Source organism: Tyto alba, unplaced genomic scaffold (genome assembly GCF_018691265.1).
Source record: "Tyto alba isolate M040663 unplaced genomic scaffold, T.alba_DEE_v4.0 Super-Scaffold_6, whole genome shotgun sequence".
Lineage (NCBI taxonomy): Eukaryota > Metazoa > Chordata > Aves > Strigiformes > Tytonidae > Tyto > Tyto alba.
The window spans coordinates 47,317,656-47,344,838 of NW_024881327.1; the positions used below are offsets into that span (position 1 = coordinate 47,317,656).

Here is a 27,183-nt window from a genome sequence, read left to right on the forward strand (position 1 = left end):
ATCAGCACACCCCACCAGAGATGTGTTTCATGGACTCTAGATCTCCTCTATGAGGAATGAGGATTTGGAAGAGGATCAATTTATTCATTGACTACTCTTTAAACGGAGGCTAGATTATTATGGGACATGGCATTCTTTATGGGACCTTGTCAAAAAAAGATATACTGGTGGACACAGAAATACTTCTTCAGGTCTTCAGGAGACTGAGCAGCACACTCCAAACTAAGGAGAGGCTGGGAGCAGTTTCTGTCCTCCTCCATCCAGTTTAGCTTAGTTATATATACTCAATAGGGAAAAAATTTGAGGGAAAAGGGTGGTTAGTACCTGTGACCATTAGCTGGAGAGGAAGCAAGTTCACAAGCTCTTGTGGGATAGACAAAATCACCTGTGAAACATAAGAGGAAAAACTGGAGAAGGATTGTAGGGAAAGGTGAAATATGTCAAAGAGTCTCCAACTCCATGGAATCTGTGATTTTCAGCATCCAATGTAGTAGTTAATGTAGTTTACATAAATGGGCTCCTGTGTTAATTACATTTGCTCGTAACAGTAGCACAACCATACCTTTTGTCTAAGAAGACATTATGCAGACAGAGAGAGTGTGGCAAATCATTTCCCATCATTGAGTTGACCTCAGATTGAAAAAAAACACGACTTGAGGAAACCAATAAGCTATTCACCATGTCTCCTTGGGACAAGAAGAGGAGGGCTGACCCTGAAAGAAGAAAGATTTCAGTTAGGCATTAGGAAAATGGCCAGTGGCTGAGTTCAGGCAAGTCATGTAGTGCTGATCACAGGAGATTTTTAAAGACACTAGGCAAATCTCTGTAACAAGTTGGCCAGGTCTAACTGATCTTGCCTTGGGACAAGGAAAGGATGAAATGCCTTCTAAAGCTCTCTTTCAGCCTTATTTTCCATTTTTCCACCTACAAAATATTTTCAGACAACTGTGATGTCTTTGTTTCCCGTAAGAAACAGTTGGGAACCTGTCTGTCCACTCAGCAGAAAGCTTGCCATTCAAACCCCTTGAATGCATGAGCTGGCTGCCATCCATTTTGACTAAGACTCTCAAAGAGGAGCTGTGTAAGTTTAAGTCCAATGAGATTACCAAACAGTAATGGTGTTCTTGGATGTGGGGAGTATGCTTCTCTACTTGGGGAATGAGAAACGTTCACGTATTTCACGCGTACCACTAAAAAAGCCACCCGAGGGGAACAACTATGATGTTTATGATTGGGTGATGCTTATGATCAACGTTGATCAGGGTAGTTCTCAGAGCAGCAAGCCCAAGATGAAAGATTTCATATCATATTACCAACCACCCAACCAAATTGAGCCAACAAAATTAACAGAAACCCCTTGGAAACACATAGAATTCAATTATTTTGGCTAAATTGCCACATCCATGGCAAATTACAGGCTGTCTATTGGAAAATATCTCCTCTCAGTCCTGCCATTTTTTGTTCTTAAGTTCTGTTTATGTTCCCAGCATTTTCCCCTCCTGGCATAGGCCCAGTGTTTTTTGGGAAGGACTAAAGATAGGCTCTTGCTCCACAGAACACTATTTAGTGGTTGTACGAGGTTGCAATTAGACAGTGTGGTCTTTGATTCCTCTGCAGACCCGTGATATCAAGCTTGTGGCGTGACCTAAAATACAATAACCAGATCCAAGCTTTGCCAGACCAAAGTGGTGCAGAAAATCTGACTGGTGTTTAGAGGCGAGTGATAAGGACTATGTAGCCGCAGTCTATCAAAAGCTGCTTCTTGTCTGGAGTGTCTTCAAGGGATTTTAAGAGGGATGGAGGAATTCACTGACTTTAAATTCTTAATGGATAGGAGAACCCATTTCTGTCCATTGATGTGCAAGAAGTCCAGGGAGAGAAGACTGCAAGTGCACAAACCAAAGTGAAGATTGTACTTTGCTGAGAACAGGGAGGCACTGCCAAGAGGCACCAGCTTGGGCCTCAGAAATCATACATTCGTGTTAGCCCAGCAGCCAGCAACCCTCCTCATGCAGAAATCAGGGGGGTTCAAAACACTCCAGCCTTTCCAAACAGTGTAGAGAGACTAGAGATGGAGCCAGAATTTCTCCCAAAAATTGTAAGCAGAGATTGAAGTATCTGCTTATTTTCTCATTTCTCTTGCACATTTGAGATTTGATTTTTGTGCTTCAGTCTGCAACCATGGGCCACAGGTCTCAATGGGCAGAAGGGGACTTACTTAAAATCTGTGCTCGGCATGATACACATCCCACAGCAAATGCTTCACAGCCTTGAGAAGCGAGCTAGGAGCTCACATTCCCATTTAGAAATCATCAGCTTTCTTGGGCAAAACAGGGGTATCTCAGGGTAAATGCTCTACTCTTAACTGTGTATCTCTGGTGTCTGTGCTGTGAGTTATCTTGTGACTTGTGGGGAAACACATCTCTACCAGTACTGTATTGTCTAATAATTTCCCAGCTTTTAATGTGCTTATCATCATATCAGCCTTCTGTGATGTGGGATTAGAGGTGAGAAATTGAAGCACAAAGTCTCAGGTCAGGTTTTGAAAAGATTATGAACAGGTACACATCTTATGCACACTTCAAAAATACAGTCCCACAAAAATGACCCAAGAAGACCATGATAGATCAGGGATTTTCTCTTCCAAACCCCCTTCTAAAGGCACAGCATTAGTCCTGCACTTTAAAGGCTTTTTCATAAATTTAATTTAGCCCCTTTCAGACTCTAAACTAAAATTACAGTCCTAGACTTACAAACAAAAATTTTTGTAACAGCTACAAAATTATATAAATATTTCTGAACCCAGTGACACCCATAATCAAATTAAATAGGGTTTTCTAATATTGTAGCTAAAGTTTCCTTAGCACACATGTCACTATGGTATCTGTCTCTCACTGCATATGGAAAGGTCTGGGGAGGGAAAAAGAGAAGACAGTGAAAACCAGACAAATTAAACAAGAGCCACAGAATTATTTTGGTAGTATTTAAACTCAATTACATTACATAATGAGAGAATGCTCCTTTTATTCTTTTTTTTCCACACAAGTAATTGGGTTTTCTAACATCCTAACATGAGTTCCGTATAAATCATCATAGCTGTGTTTCACAATATTGTCCTCTGTAAAACAAGCAAAAAAAAAAAAAAAAAAAGAACAAAGTTATTAAGAAAGATAAACTTTTAAATCCATAATCTGTGAAGGCTATATTATTTCTTGATGGCCACGGGCTTATCTGGAGGCATACAGAGGGATGAATGAACCCCATAGAAAAGTTTCAGTTCAATCATTTCAGCTTTCAAAGCCAGATGAAATCTGAAAAAGTCTCATTTACCCCAGGGAATTTGTCAAGGGAGGGATTCTCACCAACGACCGTGATTTTACATTAACCTTTAGGTCAGACTGATGTTGCATTATTAGCATTATTTAATTAACAAAATTCATGCTTTGAAACTTTAAATATTTGCAAATTCATCCCCTGTAATGACTTTCATTCATTATTATTTACCTAGAGTCCGAGTCATCCTGTAGCAGCTCTCATTTCCCTTAGCGGGAACAGCTGGGGGAGACAATCCAGTCACTCTCTTTAGGTGTTTAAATGGGAGCAGAGCTCCTCCAGAAATCTGGCTCCAATTATGAGCACTACGTGCTTTGAAAACCTGACCCTCGTGTTCAGTGTCGGCTAGACATTTTACAAACAAGTCTGATGATAATAGCATAGTCATGCAGGCAAAGTGCTCACAATGTAGACACAGCACAGGCTTGGGGCTTTGCCAAGGCAGCTATTCTGGTGTAGGATCACACCTCTTCATACCACCAGCCAGCGCGCTCTGCAGCACGGGCACAGCCTGAGGGAGCAGCCAGCCAAAGATCCCCAACTCACCATCAGATCTATAACAATTTGCCACCAAAAATTTTTCACTGTGAAAACCTCAGGATTGTATTGGGAGAAAAGCCGGCATTCACGTTTGCTCTTAGTTTTTCGGAAAATCATAATATTTTACTTAACTTTTGAAGAAATGTTGATTTTTTTATTTTAGATTCTTCTGCCACCCTTTTTTTTTTTTTTTTTTTTTAATCTTTTCATTTAAAAAAACATACTCAAAATCTGTCATTTAATTTAAAGGACTTTTGTTTCGCATTTGCCAAGGACTGCTCCACCTTTGTCATCAGCCCTCTGGATGGCCTGAAGGAAAACACTTCACCTCTTTCCAGCTCTGGTTAAAGGGGAAAGTGATGCTGACATGCTTTGTAAGTGCCTGAAGATTAAAATGCTCACACTCCTGATAGACAGAGAGAGTCTATGGGTATGTACACAGGAGCTAAGAAAGCTTTCAGTACCGCACCCTGACACCCTGCATCTACAACTTTTGTGAAAATGTCCACTGATGTTTTTTAAAGCACTGTTTCTCATGTCTATCCATCTACCTGCCAAGTCTTCATGACCATGAGTAAGTAATTGAAGTGTACATGACTGATGTCTGTAAGTACACCATCAAGGAATTAATCTGAATATTGATATCTCCTAAATACAGTTCTAGGCATCAAGCTCAAAAATCACCATTTTTCTGTTCCTTCTCCCTGACTCTTCGTCATGTACTGGGACCTCATAGCAAATATGGAGATGAGTCTCATCCTCCTTTATGGTGTGAGTGTGTCCAGGGTTTAGGGAGAACCGGAGAAGGGGAGCAGAAAGTTTGGCTTGTCACTGTGCCACAAAACAGGGGCAAAAACAATGCCAGAGAGAGGTGAGTTTTGCCTGGACCCCGTGTGAAAAAGGACCATTAAATGTGATGGCAAAATCAGCTGACATTTGGGTACATGCTACTTCGTCAGGGAAAGCCATGTTTCTTCTGTGAGTTTTAACAAAGGACTTCTAGACTTGGCCCTCCTGAGATGGGGCTACGCCTGCTCCTGCCAATGCCAGAGCTCACTGGGAAGCCTGCGTGGATATACACCTCCATGCACCAGTCCCACCTCGGGATGCCAATGTGGGCACGGGCTCTGGTGGTCCTTGGCATGTGGGCTGTCCTTGCATCTGTCCTTGCCATCCTACCTCTGTGGTCCCTGAACCCTGTCTCTGAGAGCCGGCCGTGCAGGGCATTTCAGTGGAAAGTACAAGAAACCCTCTAGTGGACAATTAGAGGGAGTGGGTTTAGGCTCCAAAGTGTGAATATTTTTATTGCCTGTTGGATTTAATGCCAGTCTGATCTTGCAAAGACTGTTCTTTTCTACGGGGATATGTAGCTCCTTTTTTCAGTGTTTTTCTCTTGGTTTCAGCTGCATCTCAACCCAATGCCCTGAGCTGGGTACAGAAGCTTGTCTCACCAGGGTTGGAGGCTGTACCGTGGGTGGTGAAGGCCAAGAGATTGCCCAGTGGCCAATATCCAGGTGGCAATGTTGTGCATGCAGAGGCCTGGGCTGTTCTATACTAACTGCAAACTAAATGGTGGCCTTTTAGAGGTAGTCAGGCATGTAACTACATAAGTACCTAAGACTTCCCTGCTGCATCCCTGCAAATCCAAATAGCTTGGAGGTTTTCCTGAAAATTATTTGGTAGTTTAAGCCCCTTTATAGCTCATTAGGTATTATGTAAAAGCCTTTCCAGGGTTCCAGGGTAAAATACTATTTCTCTCAGGCCAATGGTAAGAGTTGGAAAGGATAAGGATTTCCTCACATGAAGTTTCCAGGGTTGAAAAGTCCAGCTTTTTCTGGTCCTTTATATTCCTGAAGATTTTCCTTCTGACTGAGCAGGATACCCTTTATTGCGAGATACATTTATCTTAGCTACTGCTTCCTCAGCCTAAAATCCTCCTAGAACAACCATGTCTATCAGGGTGCCTTAACACTGAGAGCAAATGCAAAGCCTGCTTGCATCTGTGACTCTGCCCTTCTCAAGCATGTCCCTAGAGAGCTGGCAATGAACATCATTACAACTTGGCCTTCTTACTCTGCAGAGGGGATCCTGCAAAAAGCCACTCATTTGGACACTGAGACATGCACAAAGATACCCTGGCCAGTTTTAACGTGGGCTACCTCGGTTTCTCAGATAGTTGCACATCCTCCACATGGTGGGTACCCTATTCCAGCATCAAACAAACCAGCTGAAAGTTTTTTTGGCTCTACTTGTGCACGATATACAATACACAGTCCCTGAATCATAGAGACAACTGGAGACATCCAGATATATGGGTAGCTGGTAGAGCCTCGGCCGGGCCCAAATTTGTTTGTAATGCTGTGCTGGGGATGCTTCTGGAGTCAGGAGAGGTTGAAGCAGAAGTTACTATAAATTCAGAGCACAGCTTTAAGTTTTGCCACTTTTTGGTAACCTTCAACATCCTTCTCCGTTCTGTACCCACCCCAGAGCTGGTCATGGGTGCCAAACTAGCTCAGTAAAGGGTCCTTGACTTGAGCCAAAAGTGCAAGTGCTTCCCAGGGAGATGGAGCCATGCTCCCTGTTGTGCAGAACCTCATCCTCCTCATGCCCATTAAAACCAGATCCCCAAAATACATCAGAGAACAGTTCCTTTGGATGGCCGTCCTTCCCCCTTGCTGCCCATCCTTTGTACATCAACTGAACTCTTTCTCAGGAGTCAGGACATCTGTGCTCCTTTGGTTTAGAGAGTGCAAACATCCCTTTTTCCATCTTGGGAGGGACACAGTCTTCCTCCCACAGGCCATGTGGGAGGACAAGGGTCTATTTCAACTCTTCTGAATACAACAGCTCCAGTGTGAGTGAAGTATTTAAGCTGCATTACACTAGTGAGTCAGACATGGTATGGGAACATACCTCTGTGCTCTGATGGCTGGGGCTCCTCTAGAGGAAGCAAAGAGTGTTTTTTCCTCTTTGAGTTTGTTCCTGAATTTTATCCTATTCCTATTTTAAGCAAATACATACGGTAGCTCAAGTAGGTACAGCTGTCTACTGCACCAAAGCAGACTTCAACAGGGGGCTCTTAGTTTCTCAGTGGCATTAAGGTGGCGAGTGAGATGTCATGGCTCAGTGATCACCTTAGAAAGGATGCTTGTCAAGTATAAAATAATGTTAACAAATTAAAGCAATTAAATTTAGGATGTGGTATGCCAGAAGGCAGAGAAAAATGCAGCTGCTGGCATTGCATTGGGGTGCATTTGTCACATAATGTCAAGGGGAATCCCAATAGATAAGAGTGATCTTTCACTGTTCACAGAAAATGAAATTTTCATAGTCATCATAGTTTATAAATGGGAACGTTGTTGACTTTTTTCATGCAAAGGTTGCCTGCTCCCCAACAAAGCATCAGTGGTCTCAGAAAAAAATTCGCCCAAGTAGATTTTCTCCCCATTGAAATCCTTCTTTCAGGTGTAGCCATGTTCGCTTCCAGCCTAGTCTGCAGTTCAGCCATCAAAGTGCCTTCTGTACATCCCTCCAAAATAGTTTATTCTTCTCTGGCAAACAGCATCATTTAGCACTAGCTGGAGGAGCTATACAGGCTCAAGTTAGGAAAACCAGATGTATTTGAATCATCTGTCAAAATCAGAGGCCAGCACTTGATCTATAGCATGGTAATGAAAAGAGTCACTCATACATTAATAGTGCCGAGCTGTAGGAGCGCCGCAAATCACGGAGTGGGATATTGAATGAATGTGTCCATGTTACTGATATCCAGGGACCCGTTACTGAAACACAGACTGATGAAAGGCTTCATGTATGTGCTCAGAAACAAGCCAATAAAGTCCTGCTCCTTGCAGGAAAACAAAAACAAGATCTGAAAAGGCAACACAGTGTTAAAACAACAGTCTCCTGTTACCCTTTTTGCTATCACTGGAGCAAGACACTGGACTTGAGAGACATTTTTTATTATTTTTCTAAACGTCTTTTACAGACTTAACAGCCTACCTCCAAGGTCATGCCATCAAGAGGCAGAAGTGATGACTCAGATGCCATCAGTGAGTTTAACACCCTGTCTTGTGCTGCTGTTATTTATAGCTGCTTTTATAGCCGTGTTTTTGAGGCCCCAGCTGAGGCAAAGTCTCGGTGCATGAAGTCTTATACAAACACAGTGAGGACAGCCCTGGCCAGGGGCTTGCAGTCTGTAAAAGGGGGCTGCAAAGTGCATCTCATGTGTGGCTAATGGTATGCAGACCATCTCTAGAAGGTACTCAGATACATCTCTCTGCAATCTGGAGGAGACACTTCCTTGTGCAGCCAAGAAATCCCCACCACAATGACAAATGAGGGTGTTAGAGGGAATGCAATGGGGGAAGCTCTTGGGGGCACTGGACAGGAGTTTGCATTTGGAGGCTGTGATATATGTGGCAGGGACAGATAAGATTGGGCACAGTCTTATATTTGTGCGATGGTTTGTCTTGATCTAGGGCATTTTCTGCTCCACCTTGTGGTCTGAAGTTTGGTGTCTCTGGTCTGAATGTTATGACTAATAGTGACAAAAGTGATAAAGGACATGCTTGGGGTCATATTGAACATTAGAGGCTCAGTCAGGAATAAAACTCAGACCTCTTCAGCCCCATCTAAATGCCAAGACAAATAGGTACTGGAGGATGCAAGTGGCTCCTGGTAAACATCACCCTCATGATATTCTCATAGGACTTGAGCGGTCACCTATCAATTAGATTAGAAAATGTACAGAAACAGATCTGCAGGTAGCACCCATCAGGAAAGCCAGGTTCTTTTGACTTGATTTAGCTGTCAAAATTTGACACCAGCCTATACTAACTGAGGATTTGGTCCCCTATTCTTGGCAAGTGATTTACAATGGAAGAATGTGCATACACTTAGGCAGCTTGCTCTTTTTTTATTTTAAGATAGTGATTCATTCCAGATTGGTAATTACGTTTAGTTCTTTCAGTGATAGAAATGGCTGTGACAGCTGCAAATCATAATAATGTGCATTTGTGTACATTTTTGCCTACAGGGTTGCACATTTTTGCTATTGTAGCTAAGAGTACAGTCAATGACTTCTGAATATTACACTGTATCTTGAAATTGTTCTTGCAAACAGCCAGTGCTTGCATTGTCAGGAGAGCTGTGCTCTGCTAAAGACACCTTCACCTCCCTCCCAGAAAGACCTGTCTCCAGATAGGAACATCTCCACCTAGGATGTTGCTCAGATCAAGCCCCAGGTTAACCCATGGGCTACAAACCCAGAATTAAGTGGTTATTTCTTCTGATGTGCTGCCTTTATGCTGCAGTGCATGACCAACACTGCTCTGTCCAGAGTGCAGGATGGAGACTGGGGAAAGGATGAGAGAGTTACTAGCAACTGAGTATTATAATCCAAATCTTCCCAGGAGTGGTGGCAGTTTGCTAAGTGAAAGCAAAATAAATAGTCTTGGACAGTGCATCCTGCTGGGGCAGTTTGTCTGAGCTGGGAGCACCAGCTAACCAGGATAGTATTCTCAGCTGGGGCAAGGAAAAGTTTGGAGCAGCTCCTGAGCTAGGGCTTTTGCTAATCCTGATGTGATGTCTGAAGGAGTCCACCCCCCTTCTCAAACATATGCTGCAAGGCTTGAGTTTGCATTTGGATGGTAATCACAAGTAGAAATGTCATCAAAATGTTGCTTTAGTTCTGGAAATTCAGCATAATTCAAAGCCAGTTTTATGATGCTGCCAGCCCCATTTCCATTGATGGAAATTAAGGTTTCCCGAAAACCAATTCAAGGAGGGACAGCGTGCCAGTTTTAGTCCTCCTAGGTGGTGACACTGGTTGCTGAGTCTAGTATCTGATCATGCATCAGAGATTCTCCCCAGCTTCACATTTGGCTCTGGTGACTGATGGCCACATCCTTGAACCCCACATAACCCAGTCTGCTAGTCTCGGATAGATCCGCATGATAAAATCCAGCTTCAGTGGGATTTATTTTCATCCCTCTAATGAAAGTGTTTTGATTCAGTTTGTAGCATGGTTTAGAAAGCAGGAAATTTAAAACCAGCTCAATGTGCCGTAGGCTTGAACGCAGTGATTTGCTGTCAGCCCACCCAACTGGGGTACAGGCTGGTGAGTGATGGAAAAGGCAGTTTGGGGGATTCAGAAAAATTGTCCTGACTACACCAACGATTCACTCCTCAAAGAGCAGAGAGACATCTACAGTACCTCTCTCTGACTGAGTGGAAGCCTATCAAGCAATTCAGTAATCCCAAAAACTTGACTACTAAAGGTTCATAAAATACAATTAAAATGTAGCATTATGGTAAGAGAAAAATCATCAGATATGATTGCTTGAATAGGAAAACTGCAGCATTTACAGTATATATCAAACAACCTGGTATTTTTAAAAATTTGTATCATCTAATATATTCATCAGACTTCCCTATTCATGCCCTACATGTTACTCTTAAAGAATTAGCCTCAAGTTGTAATGCTGGGGGCATAAAGCTGAGTCACAGAGCTGAGCCGTGGTAGATGAAGGAGGATGTATAGAGGCTGAGTCTTCGAATGGACATCTACGTATGCATTAGACATGGACACGGCTGCTGGTGTTGGGATGTTGGAGAGCTAAACCCAGCCTTCTTGACAAACAAGAGACATCTCCTAACTTGGGAATTATTTTTTGAACATGTCCTGCTAGACCTGATGGTGCACAGTGAACTGTTAGAGAAGACAAGCGAGAACACTCCTGACTTGCTTGGTCACAGACAGGTAGGAGAGCACGGCACAAATCCTGCTCTGCATCTGCCAGAAGGATTTGGATCTGAGTCCAAAACTGTGGGAACCATGAGGCTGTTAACTGTAAATCAAGGGGTGAGATTACCTGGTGGGGAGCACGTCCTCCTGTTTCTGCTGGAGTGAGAAAGGTTGTATTCAGGCCCTCCACAAAAGGATCTGCTGCTGTGGATTTCAGCTGCTGTCAGGTACCTCCCTCCAGCCCAGAATTAAGCACTTTGGCTCCCTGAGGAGGACAGTGGTGTCATCACACCATGGCCACCAGTAAATCCTATGGCTAGCACAGGCAGCTCCCTTCCCAGCAAAACTGCACCATGGCCCTTGTTTTAAGGTGGCCAAGGCTTTCAGCACCTCGTGCTTTTTCTTGGGGTAAACACATCCCTTACCTCATTATGGACAGGGGGGAAAAGATGGTATGAGCATATCTTACTCTCCCATGCCTTTGCCCCCCATCTCCCGGCCCGTTATCGCTACTGGTAAATGTGAAATAGTTTTTGAAATCCTGTTTTTTCCTGTCAGAGCATCAGCTGAATTTAGATGGAGTTTATAAAGCTAACAGGAGCACTGGTTTTAATTTTAAGGGAGAAAAAACAACTCTCCTAAGTTTGAATTTGTTTTCCAACTTCCAAGACAGCGACCACATCCTCCCTGTTTTACAGCTTCTCCTTATCTGACAGACAGGGTCATGCTGCTGGAATAAAACAATATACTTTCAATGCAGAGGTCTCACATGTTTATTGGGAACAGCTATATCCCTAGCCTGCTCAAAGTGTTTCTGAAAACATCTCTTTTTTTAGAGTTTCTTTGATGGCTGGAATTGGGGTTGGGTCCCTTACTTCTTCAGAGAAAAGTGACCTTTAAGTCTCCAATTTTGAAAGCTGTTCCAAACCATGGAACACCGAGTGCCAAAACCTTTTCACATTCAAATCTCTTTCAAGCAGAACAGGGAGAGGAAGACCAGAGTTAGTGCACTCAGATGACCTCATTTGCCACATCAGAGCACAGAGCATTTATTCTATAAAGAGCATCAGTATGTGTGCAGTATCCAGGATGTCTTGTTAGCCAGTTTTTTCAATATTATTACTAGTAAGCCAGCTTTTATATGGTATGGTTTGGCTGGGAACAAATGTATAAATTCTACAAAATGTAAAATTTTGAGGTCCCGATCAGCAAAGCCACTTTAGCACAAATGTAGGTTTAAGTACAGAAATATGGAGATCATCAAAATTTTCCACAAAAGATGTTTTCCAGTGGAAAATTAGCTGTTAGGTATTTTGGACCAAGGGTTTGGTTTTTTGTTTGTTTGGGTTTTTTTTTTTTTTTGAATTAATTTATTTGTGAAAGTTCTGCTTTTTGAGTAAAATGCCAAGTATTCCTTCATAATTCAAATACTTACTTTGAAAATAAAATGTTTAGATTCAGTCTGATTTCTACAGCAAATGATGGGAGTTTCAGATCCCTTTATATCCCCATTTTCTTTCATGGGCTCGGCCAAGTTTTATCTCCCAGAACACAAGTGGTTTTTCACATCATTCGAGAAGACTGGTGCATTACAGAAAAGAGAATCTGAGAGAGTCTGGTTGATTAAGGCAAATATGAGTATAAGGCACTTAAATGGCAATTCCTGCAGGGTAGCACATCAATATTTCTAACTTTAAAATAATAAAAAAAAAAAAAAGGATGAAAAAATAACAGCTTTCAGCTGCAGAAAAATTTGCCCTTTATTGAGAAAAGTTTAAACTTTTCTGTGGAATATACTAATGAAAACAGCATTGCTTTAATTTTTTTTAAAGCTCCCAAGAGAAAAAAGAAAACATTTCTGAAAAATTTCTGAAGAATCAACTTATGAAGAAAGTCAAACTGGATCAAAGAAGAGGGGTTATTTCTGGGTAAGTCAAATGAAACAATTTTCAAACTATGTGTCAAGCAGCAGCTTTGTCTCATAAAGTCACTCTAGCAGAAGCATCTCACAAGAAATACACTTTTCTAACCCCTGAACAGTGCAAGCTCAGCATCAAGAGTGTCAACCTAAGTGAGGAAGGCTTAACTATGTGTAAGAGTAGCAATTCCTCATAAAATATTGGATCATGTGCTTCAGAACCATCAATGTTCATGTCTCTGAGACTGCAGGACTATTCAATATAGCCATGTGTTAGCCTCCTGGTTTCAAAGAATAGGGCATACTATGAATAAATCGATACCTGGGTGGGATGGGTCTGTACTATGGGAGCTGTTACAGCAAGAGACATCTCACATGTAGTTAAATGCTGGCAGGCAGCTCAGTCCTGACCAGGATGCTGTAATAGAGACAGTGCCATCTGCCAGGACTTGCACTGTGTGTGTCAGGCCTCAGAAGAGGAGGATGTGGCTGAGAAACCTGGATTTTCTAATTATTTAAGTCTTAACTCAGCCCTTATACACATGCATTGCTCTGCAAAGCATTTCACTCACCAACAGGGCTCATTTTGGTGCAGAGCTCTGAAAAGGTTTGATTCACTTCATGCTGCCCTGAAACATATAACTAAGGATAGATAATGCCATCACCTTTTACCTGCAGCTGTCCAGAGGTTTCTGTGGGATCTCTAACCCTGTATTGGCAAACAGTGCACAGCAACGCCCTCTGTACATGAGAGACCTCGTGGTTCACCTGGGAACAAAAGCACAAAAGCAGAAATAGTGGCAGTGCCTTATATGGGTACTTTAAAGCTAAAGGCTGTATCTGACCATAAATCACTGCTTTGCTTGGTCAGGAGAAACCCTAGCACAAGGCACTAAGAAAAGCAAGGAGAAGGATCAGCACCCACTTGTACTTCAGAAGAGGAAACAGATATGGATGGAGACACTTTTTGTGGAAAGCTGCGTTAGTGGGTTTGCACTGGGACAAGCATAGGGAGGATCAGTTCTATTCCAGCAGCCTGCATTCCCCAGTTGTCTCTGAGGAAGGGGCAGGGCAGATGGCAAACATTTCCCTCTAGGGACAAGCAAAATCCTGGCTACCCCTCACTCTTAATGCAGGATTTCCACTGTGTTTGAAACTTTACGATGATTTTCCCCTGTTTCTACCAACCCCATGACTCAGGACTTAGCAAATAGAGACAATAGTAAACTATGGCACCAATGTCTGGGATTGTACAGCTGGCAAACTGGGTGAAAATTGTTTTAGGGGATGCAAGTACTGCTGGAAGAGTTTTCCTTTAATGTAGGAACATCTCACTCCCAGGACACACTTGCAAGGTGCTCAGCAACGCCCACTGAGCTACCCAGGGTGGTGGAGAGGCAGTGTGTCTGACATGAGGTCAAAAGGACACGGTTCCGCACTGTTCAAGTGGATAATGCAGCATTTTGCTTTTTCTTTTTTCATGTTTCAGGCTGGGAGAAAAAAAGGTTTTCCAGTACCTAGTAATATTTGGAGCCTGCTGCCCTATAAGCAGATGCACTGTACGGCTTTCCTGCTCTTCTGCCAGGGAGCAGATTTACAGTAAGAAACTGAATTTTCTAGAATAGTTGATATTTATCCCAAGCAATGCTATACTGTCCTCTCCTCTAAAAGTCTAGGACACCTTATCTAACCCAAACTCCCACTCCATGGGGACAGAAGAGACAATGCTGTCTTTTACTGGTTGCATCTTACTTTGCTGTAAACTGATTACATGGTGTCTTAATCCTCACACTTCTTTCTACTGTAACTATTGTGCTGGCACAAAACACTTGATTTAATCACATCATGGAACACAGATATGCGTAAGAAAAGTTCTTCATCCCGCCAGCAACACAGGTGTAATGGGAACAGCAGACAGCCCCTCAGACTAAATAAGAGCACTCACTGCCTCGTCTCTACCTTGGAGATTGCTGGGATATGTGAAAAAAAAAAAAAAAAAAAATCAACCAACAAAAAGCAGAATGCCAGGACCAAAAATACCCCACACCTTGTTCCCATGGTGTATAATGTACCTAACAACTAGCTCTTTCAGAGAACAGACATTCAAATAAAAAACCCTCATCAGCTTTGCTGGCACTGAATGCAGTGTTTTCCAAGTATCGCTGATAGCCGGCTGACATTTTAGCTCTTTGTGCTTCTGAGAGAGGAAACACTAGACTCTTTTTTCTTTTAATTGGCACTGCTGAAAGTTTATTTTGTTGTTGTTATCACTTTCTGCTAAGTATCAAGCAAAAGGACACAGAGACAAACAGAGGGTCTCCTGGAGAGAAGTGAGTACCTCAAATACCTTCCTCTTCTGGTGCTTTGAACCAAACTGAGCAGGGGGCAAGGGGAGTTGCAGTGAGGAGAGACTGGGGAGATCACTAAATCCTCTGGGAGCTGGCAGTCATCTCCCAGGGTCACAGTGTCTCCAGGCCCCCTACCACATCCATTTCACAGGGATCACAGTGTCCATGGACCGCACTCTTCTCCCTCCCCTTCCAAATGATGAATGGAAGAGACAGCAACCTTAAGGATGGAGGTGGTGACACATCTGCCACTCCGTAGGTGCCTTGCTGCACAGGTGGCATGTTCCCAGGGGAGCCACTCTGGAGCCGTGGGAAGGGCAGGGGGAGAGGGAGTGCTGGGGCAGGAATGGAAATGGCAGTGGGAAGGTGACCATCCCCTTGCAGGTTGACACCATCCTACCTTCAGCAGGAAGACAATCTTACCCATGCACATTTGCTGCAGGCCAAAGAACTTATGGGTATGTATTTTTATGTATTTGTTCTCAGCACCATTCAACTAGCCAACAATCTTCAAAACAGGAGCAAGAGTGAAAAATCACGCTCCTCTAATACATCTAATTCAGGTGACAGGCTAGATTAACCCCTAAAGCTTTTGGAGAAGCATTTTCTTCGCTTCTTGGACTATACAGGGAGACCTATTTTCAGTTCCCAAGTGCATCAGGTTAGATCCAGGCCTTGGATTCCAGTTTGGCTGAGCACTTTGGCATGTGCCATGTTTTAAGTACGTGCTTGAGGCCCTTCAAAGTTCATGGCACTTAATTGTGTATCCAGAGGTAAGTGGATACTTAAGGATTTTGCTAGATCAAAGCCCCAGTGTTGGGAGCAGACAGCTATAAATCTGAGATGCTCTCAGGGAAGAAACTTCCTCTCTTACTCTCTCCCAGGGAAGGCAGTCTCAGAAGAAAAGTTGTGTTTACTCAATTTCTCTATCAGTCTTCTGTCTCAGCTTCATCTGGGACCATCCTCAGGGGTGTATGACTATCCCTAAGGCACACAGACAACATGACCAATAAGGAAGCCTGACTGATTCTCAGGGGAGATGGGGGGAGCAGAATAAAAGCAGAGAACAAATTATGAGCATTTGGGCACATAAAAATAATATCTAAGAAAAAACAGTTTGTTTCCACAGAGAGGAGATTCACTTTTACTTCTGGAATTAATTTTAATGTAATATGTGTTCACTTATTTATTTAGCATTACAATAGTAGCCTGGTGATAAAGATTTTTAGCGTTACCTAGGGTTTTGATTTACACAAGTTTCCTTATCAATATTTTTCTCAGAATCAGTATGATATAGTAAACTCTACTAAATGTTATCCTTTTTAATTTAAAAAGGAGACATCTCCTAGGTCAAAATTATTTACAGGGGAAGGAGATAAAAGGGAGCTTTAGGGATTTCTTTATTCTATCAAGGACAAAACAAGGAGGGAGTCAGAATAGGACTGAGGCAAATAATTGAGATTGCAAAGAAATACATTGCCTCTGTGCTCTGTAAGGTCCCTGTTCAGCAACTATTGCAGTATGTGCATAAACCTCAGTGCCCTGCCAAAAGGGTCCTCCATGGAGATTAGATGGTCTTTGCAAAGATCCTCTGGTTCAGATTTTCGTAGTGTTTGCTTCTGTGGTCCAAAAGAATAGCACACAAACATGCATACACAAAACCACCAGGAGTCAATGGGTTAAATTCTCAGACTTGTTTTATGTGGGAGATCAGTTCCCTACCTTCTGGAAGTGCCTTCCTCTCTCCATCCACACCAAGGGGAGCTTAGGTTAAGTTTCTTTTTTTAAAGTAGCAAACAATAAAAACAAAACAGACCACCATGACCCATAGGAAATCTTGCAATATCTTCTGTTCCCCCAACTCCTAGGTAGGAGTTCCCATTAGAGCTGGATTAAGCTAAATCAGATTATGCACCACAGACAATAGTGTCAGCAAGCTGCGGACAAAAGGTGTCAAGGCAAATCTCTCCTCAGACCAACTAATATTGTAGTGCAGCAGAACTGTGGAACAAGTCCCCTAAATCAATGCTTTTCTTGTGGGCAGGCTGTAGTATAAGAGAACAGAAGCTGGCTGTGCATATTTTGTGTTAATTGAAATAAACTTTTGCCAACACACTTAGATCTGTCTCAGGTGAAAATGAAAGGCAAGTGCCAGCTGTATCAGCCAGTATCTTTCCCTGGTTATTTCCCTTTATTCCTTTATTATTTCATTTATTCTATCTTCTGTTGTCAGTCATGAAGCAAAGCTGCAGGGCAAATACACATTTTGGGCAAAGTACTACATTTGGCCAAGCCTCACTAAGACTGTACCCAGCCTTTCAAGTCTCATCAGACTGGTGCTGGCATTATAATGCCTGGATGTGCAGTTGCAAACCAGCAGGAGCAATGCAGGAGGAGCATTTCAAGTCCCCTCTGTGAAGGGCTCTGTGGGATTTGGTGGTGCTGCAGCAGTTTGAAACACCCATTACTGGAGATTTTCCATGTGTGTGCGTATATAAGTGTGCAGTCTGTGAGCATAGTCTTCCTTCTGAAGAACCTTAGGTAATTGCAGAAAGTATGAAGATTCACAGGCCTTTCTGAATTAAAGATTCTATTTTTTTTTTTTCCCCCTTAAAGCATAGCTGTGGATTTAGTAATTTATAGTTTCACGTTAAGATAGTCATGAACTATCCAGACTGGTTTTTATGACTAAAGTCATTTATACATGTTTCCCCACTTTAAATCTTCCTCCCTCTAACAAATGACACTTCTGAGCAGGCAGAGGCTACTAGATTAAGCAGTTGAAAACTGTGGTCTTTAGCAGTGCCTTGAATACAAAATCCCACTTGATTTAGATGCTTACAGTTTCCTAGTCATAACTGTTAGCATAAGAGTAGTTACTTTAGACTAACCCTCTCTTTAATAGAAGATGCCCTTATTAAGGCATTTGGAAGCCAGTACAGTCTTTTCTGTCCTCTCTCAGCTTTTGTACAGCTAAATGCTGACCTACATTATGTCACCTAACATTGAATTTGATGTAGACCAGGGTGAAATCTATCTTATCGCCTGTTTTATAAACACAGAAGGCCCGAGAGCATTTTCCCCTCTCAAACCTGGGCTGATGTCACTGTATGGTGTGTGTATTACTCATGTCAGAGGCTTCTGCAAAATTTAATGCCCAAGAAAACTACAGGGCAAACTCTACCAGCCACTGAATCTGTCCTTTGCTGGGCAGTGCTAACAAAGTTCACAAGTAAAATGGAAAGACCGTTATCATTATCACTACAACAATGCAATCAATACTCAGTGGAAAATTTGCCCTCCCTCTTGGATACTTGTATTATTAAAAAAAAAAAAAATCAACACAATATTTTGCAGTAGAGCAGCTTTATATATGCCAGACCAAATAGGATTCACATACAATATATTTTTATTAACAGATGCCATATTTTAGTTGCTTCTGGAATAATGATGAGATATATCTAACCCTTCAGAGGCAAAACAACTGTGAACTAAAATGGCTGAAATAACTTGGCAAAGTTTTCTTCACTTCTCTTTCTGAGATGGAAGGAGGTAAATATGTCATAGAGGAGACAAGGATATGGTCCTGCAAACCCATAGGGTGTATTCCTGGAGATCCCCACACTCAAAAGGCCAATGGATGACAGGTCTTCAGAGGTGGCTGAGAAAACATTTTTCACAGTTACTGCTCACAGGTTTGGCTCAAGCTGACATAACCAGAGCCATGGGTGCTTAGCAAGGTATGCAGCACAGGCTGGCTAAGCCTCGTCTGTTCCCAGTGTTCAGAGACTGCTCTAGCAACTGATGGCAAATGCTTAGGTCATCATCAGGAGGACACCTTGGCAATGTCCATGCAAAGGAACTATCTCACCCATAGGCTTTTCCCTCTGGATGTAGCTGGAGGCCTGCAGGAGCAGCATGGAAAACTCAATATGTTGAATTTTCTGATCTCCCCCAGGTAGTCAGAACAGCATTACTGAAGAAGTATATGGACTAAAACCAAAATACAACAAAACAAAAACATTTATGTCCCAATCCAGCAAAGTTACATATCTAGTTACTTGTCCAAGGAAGGCTGTCCCAGTAATCTCAGCTATACCCTTAGTCTGTGCAGACTGTGACAGTGGAGGGCTGTGCCCTACCACCAGTGCAGTGTGGGGCAGAGGCAAATGGATCCCACCCAAGGAGCTAAATGAGGGCTGTTGCCAGCCCAGTGTCTCCTGTCTCCGGCTTGGTGTTGGACTTCTTGAGTTCCTCTAAACAGCCCCACCACCTATGTCCCTGACCCAGGAGGTCCTCCTAGTTTGGACATTCCCACCACAGGAGCCCTCTGTGCCTTAATGCAAAGTACTTCACTTTGGAAAAGAAAACACTACATTTTTTTCATCGTTATTTACTCTGAAACATGTGCTTTGGCAAGGATATCCTTTTTATTTCTGTGAAATCCAACTGAAGAAACAGAAGATAAATGAGTATGTCTAATACTGCAGCACAGTTTAGAAATATGGTCCAGTCTACCCTCTGATGCAAGACTGCACCATTTTTAAACCTTGGCTAGAGTTGCTATATTGTCAAATACACATACACAAAGGTCATTAGAGTTCATTCTGATTTTTTTCTTTTTCCTAGCAGCTATTTAGATTGGTGCTTGAAAAAAAGTTTACTGCTTTATGCTCAAATTATATTTACATTTGAGCATAGAATTTCAGCATGGGCAGAGGAGGAGAGCATATTTTCTTCATTGCCAGCCGTTGATGGTTTTTCAAAATGCTTATTTCTCAGAAAATTTCCCCAAACTTTCCATTGTGATCAAGGGACACTTATCTTAAACCACTTAGGAGTTGACATGACTGCACAGTAGGTCACTCTGACCACATAAGAATATGTAGCCAGCAAGGGGGAGGATTATGACTCCATCTTCAGTACTCCTGACATGTCGGCCCCAAGAGCTGTGACTGTATAAGCTGTCCTTCAGTGTATTTACATTCCTGAAAATGCAGGCAGTTCAGGATGTGTTTTAAGCAATTTGTTGGAATCCAGTAAAAGGAAAATCTTCTAACGGATCTGCTGCAGTAATTCCTATTTATTTTATCTTCCATTTTCTTTTTCTTTGCAGAATCGTGAATGTTGATGTTGAGACAGAAACAGGACTTTATTGGGACTGCCAGTGGTTCAAAGATGAAAAGGCCTCAAGAGGCTTTTTGTTATCAAATTCCACTTACCCTCCCCGTTGTAACTTTCATCACAGTTGAAGGGACTGTGCCAAAATCTGACTTCACTTCAGAAAGTGCCAGGATACACCACTGGAGTTGCAACAGAAGAAAGAAAGCGGGAAGGAGACAAAATTCAATGCAGGCCTCCCTGTGGCCTGGGAGAAGGGGAAAAGACTGAGGGAGAAATAAAATGGTTTAGTGTTGCTTCCCAAACCTTCCCCAAAGTTGCTAGGCAGGTGGGGGAGATGAGGCCAGCCCCTCTCTTTCCAACAAGTGCTTTTCAGACAATTTTCCTGCCAAATGGGGAAAAAGGAAGAGTTCCCACCAAATCACTGCGAAGTCTGCCCTCTGTTTCCTGCCAGCTCTCTTCTTTTCTCTAAAGCAGATGAGAAATTTCAGCCCAACAGCAGCTTAGTAGGTAGCATCTTGCTATTTCCCTGAGCATCCCAGAGATGAACAAATCTCATTTTTCTTTGCCTCACTTTCAGCCCAGTCCCAGTGATCATGTGTTGCTGTTTGGAGAACAAACTTTTGGGGCCTGGGACCACTCTTTGCCATGTGTTTGACAAATGTGTAGAGCAATAACAACCTCCCAAGTCTATATTTGCATGTAGCTACTGATGGCTAACAATGATGCTAATAATAATATCTGCATGACCAGTTTATAAGCCAACACGTTCAAGACTGACAAGAAAGTTTTGTTGCCTCCAGTCTTGGGTGCCAATAGGGGATCCTTCAGAAGGTCTGGTTTTCCAAGTGTAGATGCTCACCATTATTTTAAGGTCAGACTCTTCTTGCTCTCCACTTAAGTTCTGCCCAACATGGAGCATCTCAGATTACTAATAATTTTAGAAAACCATGCCTTATTGTGTTTATTCCTCAGTTTTTCCCTATTGTGCAATGGAAATAAGACTGCTTACTCCACCATGATTTCTCAAAGTACTTTCAGTGACTCCAGCAAAGGCCATTTGCGAACAAAACATTATTAATATTGTGAAATGATGAATAATCAACACGTGCCAGCTGTTACCACATAAACTTGTGTCCTTGGGCCCCTTTACACTTGATAGATCTGTCAAGTTAAAGGTGGGGTGAATTCAGAGGGCAATAGTTACTGAATAACACATAGGTGAAGACTCTTATTTGGTAAAAAGACATTTTAGATTAGTCCACCAGCAGAAGTTCCTGGTAACTAGGAATAACAATTCCACACGTGGAGTTACTCAGGGATACTTATTTTGGGAACAACTACTCCTTCAGAGCTATTCTGGAATAACTTTGTGTCTACAGCAGGGGGAAGCCCCCAATTAATGTAAGACAGCACAGGGTAGAGCATCCTGAAAACAGCTATCTTGCAGGCGTCCAGCCAGTAGTGAACATTGTGCTCCATTTAACTGAAAATAAGCCTATTCTTTTCTATTGAAAAATCATGGGAAATTTTGCAAGAGATTTTCTGCTTCTGTTTTGGATTCTATAAGAATAGAGATAGAACAAAAGTGCATCTCTCCTGGTGTTGTACTTCAGAGGTGGCCAGAAGCACACGTCAAGAGAAGGACCCTCAAGCAGACGAGCATGACACCTCCTGTGGCCCTTGCCTGAAGATCCTGCTGGCCATAGCTCAGGGATTTCTTGCTCTTTTGTGGACAACTTTCCTGTATCCTTATGTTTACTAGCTCTTGAAGGAATTTTCCTTCACAGCTTTGTCTAAATGCTTTTCAATATACTTATACTTTTGACATAACACCCCATGGTGGCGAGAACCACAAAGTATGTGTCATCAGTTCATCTGATGGCCTCTGGTGGTGGAGTCTGGGTGGTGGTGGAGTCTGGGTAAAAATGCCCAACTGTCTCCTCAGACTGCTCAGGTAAACCAGACCTTTCTCACTACCTTCACTGGGAATTGGATCTCGCTCTAAAACTGATCACAGATTCCTGCAGCCCCTAGAGGAAAACCTCTACATTGCATGCTCATTCCTGCAATATTCAGGACACAGCTAGAAATGGAATCAATTCCCCTCTGATCCAGATTTACATGTAATCACTGGGAATCTTTTACTGCACTTTAAAGCAAGCTCTTACCTGCTAACAACATTTTTTCCACTAAGTGCATGGAATTAGCTGTGCAGTTTGTCAAGGAACATAAATAATAATAAGATATATTTGGTGTCTAAAATGAGTTTATATCCCATGCTTTCCTCCTGCTCCCTGCTGAAAAATTTACATGTTACTTCGTATTTCAGTACCTGACAGACTGGGCTTGTTTAAGGCAGTACCCAGAGAGAGACAAACATCTTTTGTTTGGTGCTTATCTTCTTCGCTCTTGCTCTCTCTCCACCCCTCTCTCTTGCTTGAGATAAGTTCATCACTAATCATGAAAGATGTCAGATAAACTTACTGTGAATTGAAATCCTGTAAGGCTGAAAGGAGCACTGTTGTTCCTTCCTCAAGCAGGTATTGTATTTATACAGTCAAGCGAACAGGCGATGCAAAAAATGATAATTCTCTCAAAACTTGGCCTGTAAACTCTCCAGAGAAAGATAAATGATATTTAATTTTTTTTTCTCTTGATGTAGAGCCAGCAATGTGCCCCTGGTGCAGCTATTATAACCTGCTTCCCTGGCCTTGCAGATGCCTCAGGTTTTGGTCTGAAGCATCCAGGCATTGCCCGTGCCCTGACGACTGGCTACTAAACAGCCACTGAGGGAAGCCCGTGGGATGGGGACGGCAGCCCTGGCAGACCTCTGCTGTCTTTACTCCGGGCAGCTCGCAAAGTTACCCAACGCCATCAGCTGCTCGTGCATGATTTATCTGAAATAAATGGGAGCCCAGCTTTAACCTCGATGTGGCAACCCACTTCTACACCACTCTGAAAAAAACACCCTGTCTTTTATATAACTTCTTCTAGGGACACAAAATGTTAAAGGGATGTTGCTAATGTTTCACTCATTGATGCCTCTGTAAACTGTCCCAATCTGCTAAAACTGATGAGTTTTGATATTATTGTTTGGTGTACAACAATGATCTCTGGTTAATTAGTAATATGTGTGCTTTTCTTCCACCTATTTGCTCAGTTTGACTGAACAGTGAGGAATTGTTTAAATCGAAGACAACAAGATGAAAGACAGCCCTGCTTTCGTGGGAACCTGTGGGTATTCCAGCAGTGATTTTGTGTTTGTAATGAATAGTGATGGGGTGTTATTACACCTAAGCCCTCCCTGCACCAGCCACTGTACACAGAAACATAGCAAAAGGGCCATGACTCGGATCTGCACGGCCAATGAGCAGAACTATACGGGAAAAGCAGAAATGCCAGGGGAAAGGTAAAACTCAAAACAGATTTGCATTTGGTCTGAGCTGGCATTTGCTCCAGCTTTGCTGCACTAAATCGTACCACTGCAGTTTCCAGCTCCATGGCTTTGCACATTGCCGTGTCATTTCTTTATGGCCCTGTGTGCCTTTCAGCAGCCACTTATTTTGCAACGCCAAATCCCTGTAAGCCTTACTAAAGTCAAAGCAGGTTCTTCCAGCATAAGACGATGCCAAGTCTCTGCTCAGCCACAGACAAGGATTCAGACCCTTACTGATTTTAAACTGTCCTTATCTCAGTACTTCTCCAAGTGTTGGAAAAAGCTGCAGGCTGGTGTTCTCTGACGGTGGATGGAGATACTGCCTGGACAAACACCGTCCCCAGCCTGCATTACAAAGCTTCACTGAGATCAAAGCAAACAGGACTGAAAGTATAAATATGGTCATATTAAGCAACGTGAAGAAAGACAGTTGAGATCAAATCTAGCCTTGCATCAAGCACGAAACCGTCCCCATTTACAGGCCAGTGGAATTTCACACAGGTTATTCTGCTAGCTGCCAACTGCTGCTCCATGTCTTGCAACACAGCTGCAGCTGGAGCCACTCTGTAAGCAGAGACTGCATGGGTCAAGTGCAGCATCTTCCTTCCGAGCTGCCCCATGGCGCTCTGAAAGCAGCAATTTCAACTTGTATCAGCCAACTGTAATAACCACTGCCTAGGTGCATCCTGGAGTTACTATGCTACATCACTTTATTTAGGATGTTGTCCCACAGCCAAGGGAGAGAGAAGGATGGAAATATGACGTCTATTTTTGATCCAGATGGAAAATCCCCTCTCACTGCACAGATTTACCATTCCCAACTGATACTATGTGATAGGGTGAGGCTCTTGGGACAAAATACTCAGATTGGGTTGGAATATGGTCAGTTAGTAATTACTTTAAATTTATCTTTAGCAGACAGTTCCTGAGAGGTACAGAGCACCTGCCCATCCCACCAAAGCCAGAATGCATGGAGGCTCTCGGCACCCCCGGGGGAGCAGATCCCCTCCCTCTCCCTGGATGTAAACCCCCTCTGAGTGATGCTAGCCAGAATCTGCCCCTAGATTTTCAATGCCAACAAGTTTCCAGTCAAGCATTACTCATTAAAGGCTCATCCCTTCTCTTTCTGACCACACTCAAGACACAAAGCTAATGCACAGAGAGGGATCCTATTTATAAGACATTTTGTCATACGGCTAATTTAAAAATGGCATTTGTCAGCAAAAGCAGTAATTTTTTCAAGATGCTCATGGAGGGCTCCTGAGCAAATAGCCCCGAAAATTACAGGCCTATAAACCTCACTTTGACTCAAGTAACTTGACAATGTTCACTACAGAACTATTTGGGGATGGCTATTTAAACACAGCGAGCAGTTCATTATCATTTGTGTTTTCCTGCTAAGCTTTCACTCTTTTGTTAAACCCACTTCAGTCCCGGATTGAGACATTCGCAAACCTGCCAGGTCACTCCTGCTTATCTTTCCCATGACACCCCCCCGTCTCCCAACGAGCCGAGGGCCATGTCAGTGCATTTCCACATAAAGCAATTCTTCTGGCTGAGCGGAGGCATTTCCCCCGTGCCTCTTTTGGGGCTGGTAGCCCGGTTTCAGTGCAGACAGTATGACAGATGCGGGGTGCATTTCCCAAGCAAAAAAGAGATGGAGGCTACGGGCTGAATGTTAAATGTACCATACGGCCAACATAAAAACAGACCAAACATGCTTACGAGATTTATACTAATGCTTACTTTCTCTGGCTGGTCAAAGGTTCAGGCGCTTATAATAGTTTCCCAAGGCACGTTGACTGTGACAGATTTTAAAGAAGAGACTCCTGAAGGAGTTCAAGGCATAAATTGAATTACAGTATGCTTGGCCTGTGGTTGCTAGGGAGATCTCAGAGCCGAGAAGAAAGTTCCTGGTGATTTTTCACTGTTGTTTGAAGGCTGTGAAATTAAGGCTTTGTGTGGCGCTCACCGAGACAAGGCTGTGGCTGGCGTTCACCATTGACATCAAGCCGGATTGGCCCGGAGGGGGCAAATTTTTATGAAACAGATATGACAAAGCAGCATTTTGATCAAGTCATCGCTCTCTTTTAAAAGGGCCACTTTTGCTTTTATTCACACCGAGTGATGGACGTTCCTATTTAAACACTTTCAGCTGCAGAGGCCTGAAGCTCAGCCCAAGAGCCCAGGCTGCCCTGAGCTTTGGGAAGAGTGTGGAGTGGGATCAGGGCTTCACAGCTAATCCTTTTACCTCTGGCATGGGTGGAAGCAAATTCCCAGCATTGAATCCACCAAACTTTAAGAGAATTCAAGTCTGGAGCTGTGTTTTGCAGCCAGAGTCTAATTTCAGCTCATCACATGGGCTTGAGCTTTTGCAGGACTCAGAAGGAATTAATTTCAGCTCTTTGGGGTTACACAGGCAGAGAGGAGCTCTCAAATAGGACAAGGATTTTTTCCAAGGGCTCCAGTGATTAAGTAGGGACAAATGTTTTTTTTTGAGAGATCAGGCAGAGCCACCTGTAAACTCCTGAACACTCGCCTCTGCTTGCACTCATCCACGTGTGACTGTCACCTGGACTTAGACAAGCTTTCCATGGGCTGTGCTGCCAACAGCATTATCAAAGGCCAGCTTTGACAGGAAGCAACCCAGGCAGTGGCCAAATGTGGCCCAGGACAGCCTGACCTCCACTTTTCCCTTCCCAGGGGTACACTCCTGAAACAGTCCCAAGTTGTCAGGAGGGCTTGGGTCACTACTACGTTTTTGGTATCTCCTCCCAACAGTGAGGCAACTACTATTTCCATCCTAGTACCACTGAAATGTATCTCCATGCTACAGAAAATCCAGAGACTGAACAAATAAAACAAGATGAAAAAAATGGTGTATTCTCTTAAGGTTCCAGAGAGCTGAGCTCATGTCCTAGCTCTGCCATGGGTTTTCTACATGATTTCAAATTAATCAAGTGCTATATGCACAGTGCTAAATAACACTGTGAGACAAACTCAGGCCCTGGACAACTGGTCAGCCACATGGATTCATGGTTAGCAGTCTCATCAGCTTGGTGTGGACCAAGCCCAACCTTGGTTGTGGGGACACTTACCTCCCTGGACCACACTGGGCAGACAGCACTGCATGGGAGTGGAACAGCACCAAGTTTGGACGCCACAGCCTGGAACAGTCCTCCAAACTTTATTTGTTCTCTGAAATACACCCTCATGTCACACTTCAGGGCTTGGACCACAATATCTCAGCATTACTCTATAAACAATACTACTGTTGTGGCCGCAGCTCAGCTCTCATATGTATTTGGACACCATTAGATGGAAACACACAAAAATGAGCTATATGGCATAGGACCACATGGAGTTTAGGGGAGAGCCATGGCAAAGAGGTGTAAGGTATAGCTAGAGTTAAGGAGTATGGATGGAAACCTGTCTATCCAACTTGGCTTCATGAACAAGGACCATTACACACACCTTTTTTGTTTGTTTGTTTTTGGCATTATAAGAATAACCACACTCTGAAAACACGGTGTCTAAAGCAGCTGTGAATATGGTACCTTCTGTTCAATTTCTGGCCATAAGAGTGTTTCAGGTAGACCTGTTCTGGGTATGGTTGGCACATGAGTGTTCTTTATGCTCAGGAGGGTATGACCTGGTCATGTTGTGTGACACCTTTAGAGATATCTTCTTCTACCATCATTCTTCCTTTCAAAAGAGGAATGTGTTTTTAAATAAC

At 43.0% G+C, this 27,183-nt stretch overlaps 1 long non-coding RNA gene across 1 annotated transcript; it reads right to left on the bottom strand.

Annotated features, from left to right (window-relative positions):
* Positions 1-332: 332 nt before the first annotated feature.
* LOC122154915 lies at positions 333-16,739 on the bottom strand. The gene is made up of 3 exons (XR_006167031.1): positions 16,610-16,739; positions 13,212-13,307; positions 333-713 (listed from the first exon to the last, which is right to left on the bottom strand). It is a non-coding gene; the product is annotated as an uncharacterized LOC122154915 (long non-coding RNA).
* Between the last annotated feature and the right edge of the window lie 10,444 nt (positions 16,740-27,183).